The following is a 3,891-nucleotide window of genomic DNA, read 5'->3' on the forward strand; positions in this document are numbered from 1 at the left end:
TGAGCACGTTCTGCTGGTGGCTAGTTTTTCAGACCTTTGGACAACTTGTTTCCTTGATTTTATTCACTTGTCTGGTTCCCCATGGGGAGAGACCAATTGCTGCACCTTAGATAGCCACTCAAAAGTTTTTAAAACCCAAGTCACTATTCAACAAAGTAGGATGTAGAGTATTGTTTGTGTGCACATTTTCTCCTGATTCAAGAATCTCCAACTTAGACTATGTTAAATAATAAGTTAGATTCTTCATAACTTATCTTAATAGATAAGTTGACTTCTTCATAACCAGGAAACCCAAGGACTGTTTCACACACAGCTGGACCTGGGGTTCAAGTAGATGTTCTGGACCCCTTTTTCTCTTACTCTTATGGGATGTGGACTTTATCCATCAGGCAGGCTGTGGATGGCATGTGCCATACACATGGCAGTGGAATAAAGCTAACCAAGGAAACAGACCTGTGCAAAGAAAACTACAGAACACTGTTACAAAACAACAACAACAACAGACCTATATAAATGGGAGAGTAATCCATGTTCATGGATAGGCAGATTTCATATAATGAAAATGTTGATACTACACAAAGTAATCAATATCATACAATTCAATCCTGATCCAATTCCCAATTTCATTCTTTAAAGAAATGGAAAAACTAATTACCAATTTCATGTGGAGAGGAAAGAGACCCAGGATAAGCAAAGCACTTCTTAAAAAGAAGAACCAGGTAAGAGGCCTCACACTACCTGATTTCAAAACCTATTACATAGCCACAGTAGTCAAGACAGCAAGTAGTCAACACATGCCAGCATGGTAGCTATCAGTTGCTCACAGTTCTGGGGTTATGAGGTCCTTACAGGGTATGATCTGACAACGTTCCACTGCTTCGTCTCACATGCCATGCACTTGCTATCAGGAGAGACCAGTCCATGGAGAAGGACATCGTGTTTGGTAAAGTGGAGGGGCATCAAAAAAAGAGAAGCCCTCCAGGAGATGGATGGACACAGTGGCTGCAACGATGGGCTCAGGCACAGGGACAGGTGTGAGGATGGGCGGGACCGGGCAGTGCTTCATTTTGTGTTACAGGGCATCACTGTGAGTTGAAATGACCTCAGTGGTACCTAACAGCAACAACATTGGGAGCAATAGTGTTTGATCTAGAACTTTGGTCCAGAGAAAAGACTGTGGCTGGCTTTGCTGGAGTCACGTGTCTTCCCCTGGACCAGCCACAGAGGCTAAATGGGGAGATGCTTTGATTGCCAGCCTGGATCATAGGTCTTCCCTTGGGACACTCTGGAATAGAGGCTCCCCTCAGAATCACACAGAAGCGGAGGGAGGCAGAGCCAACAAAGTGCACTCAATGCCGATGACATCTTTTGGGTCTCTCTTTCCTCATCTATAGAATAACACGGATGCTTTCTAATGCCCAGGGGGTATTGCAAAGATTAAATGAAATACTTAATGCAGTGCGTGGGACAAAGATTTGTAAGGTATCTAGAAAATAGCAATGAAGATAGCAATAGTATGACTACAAAGAGGAGCTATATATGTTAGGAAGTATTCAGCTATATTATCAGACGATGCAATCCAAACTGGCTTCAACACTGAACCCACTGCTGAGGAGTTGACTTTGACTCCTGGAGACCCTCTTGAACAGATTAGAATTGTTCCCAAAGGGTTCTGAGGCTGCACATCTTTACAGGAGCAGTCTGCCTCATCTTTCTCCCACATATCGACTGGTAGGGTCAAGCTGCCAAGCTGTAGGTTTGCAACCCAGTGCTTAGCCCTCGGTGTCACACAGCAAAGGCTTTACTTTCACGGTTGCTTAGGTCTAGTGGAAGAAATGGGCAATACCCAATAAGCAATCCTCCATAAGTATATACGGTAGTAAGTGCTGTGAAGGAACTGAATCATCTTCAGGGACAGGGAATTAAAGGGGAGCATGGCCGGAGTGCTCCCTAGAGGCAAGGATGGCAAGACTCTGTCTTACAAGCTTTGGACATGTCAGAAGAGAGTGACCCCTGGGGAAGGAGATCACGTTTGGTAAAGTGGAGGAGCAATGATAAAGAGGAAGGCCATTGTGTTAGTCTGGGTACTTTAGAGAAACAAATCCACAGAAACTCATGTATAAGAGAGAGTTTTATATAAAGGTTAAGTGCACATCAAGAAAACATCCCAACCCAGTGCTGCCCAAGCCCACAAGTCCAACATTAACCCTTATGTCTGACACCAATCCACAAAGTCCTCCTCCATCTCACGAAACACACACTATGATGCCGACTGCAGGAGGAAAGCTGAGTCAGTGAATGTGTAAGCATCTCAGCGCTGACAGGGGTCTCCACACGGTTGCTCCAGCACCCAGGGCTGCATCGGGGTAGGTCCATGCAGCTTCTCCTCAGGGATGTCTTGCAGGAAGTGAGCCTTGCCAGCTGAAGCAGGGAACTAGCTAAGGCAGCTGCACCCTGGTCTGACCATCAGAAAGCAAGAGACCTGAGAACTAGAAAGGCGAGGCTCACCGAGCCATTTATCCCTCCGCCCTTCAATTAACCCTACATGTGTTTATCGGCCAGGTTGGCACAATAAACTTTAACTATATCAGCCACCAATGAGATGGATTGACTCAGTGGATGCATTCTGGGCTCTGGCATAGGATCCATTGTAAGGATGGTGCAGGACCGTGCAGTGTTTCGTTCTGGGACACACAGGGTCACAATGGGTTGTAATCGACTCGATGGCACCTAACAATAACAAGAAGAACAACAACTCCCTGTGGTAGTCCCTGATGCCCAACCACTAACCGGTTCAATCCAGCCAGCGACACTGCAGAAGGAAGCCTGGCAATCAGCTTACATAAATATTCTCACCCAGGAAACCCTAGGGAGCCAGTTGTCCTCTGCAAGATACGGGGTTGCTATGAGGTGATAGGGCGTGCTCAGGCAGGGTGTCTCTAGAGAAGAGATCTGGGCTACAGATCAGGGGAAGAGTGAGCATCGTAGGCATGGGAACCGTGTATGCCAATGTCTGGGGGTCTTTAACAGCGCTTTCTAGGGTTAATTTTGGGTCTGCTGCCACAGTCTGATGGGCGTGGAGTCCTGTGAGATGTGTGACTGCCTTCTGACAGGCACCGGCTGTGGCCATGGCTTTGTGCCCCCTTCCTTACATATGGCCTCTTTCCTGGCCAGGTGGTCCCCAGACGGGACACATGCCGTGATGGGCAATTTTAAATGCGAATGTGTTTCCCCTACCAACATTGACGGCCAAATGTATTGAAATTTATGCAAAGGATATTTTTAATCCCCAGAGTCTTACAAAGCTGGGGGCCCTGGCCCTGGCGCTGCGACAAGGGGATTTTGAAGACCAGAAAGTGCAGGCCGAGGTTTCTGGATCATCCAAACCACGCTATGATAACTCCACTTGGGAATTGTTTGGGACAATTAGAGATCCATTTTCTTTTTTAAAATGGTGACCGTTCCTTTCCTTCTGGTGAGAAATGTAGACTACCTAGATCTACCTGGCTGGGAAGAGCTGCTGGGTCGTAACCAACTCATTGTCCCGGCCACTTCACCGTTGGTTCTGGTTTGTGGCTGCCTCCAGACCAACTACGCTGTGCTGCAGCCACCATGAAATCCTGTGTGCCCATGGCCCAATATCACCAACATGTATTTCACACTCACAGCAACCAGCTCTCTTGGTCTTGCTGCCTCTAAGTCATGTGGTTCCCCCATCTCGGGCCTGCTCCTTCTACCTGTCCGGGAAGGACAGCGCACACCAGCAAAGACCCTTTAAGGACCACACCTGGCTTTGGCGTGTATCATTTCTGGCCGTGTCCTCCGGGCAGAAATCAGTTCTGACCCCAACTTCACTGCGAAGGAAATCTAGTCTTCCTGTGTACTTAAAAA

This window comes from Echinops telfairi, unplaced genomic scaffold (assembly GCF_000313985.2).
Source record: "Echinops telfairi isolate 266 unplaced genomic scaffold, ASM31398v2 ScPeMD7_2;HRSCAF=8, whole genome shotgun sequence".
Lineage (NCBI taxonomy): Eukaryota > Metazoa > Chordata > Mammalia > Afrosoricida > Tenrecidae > Echinops > Echinops telfairi.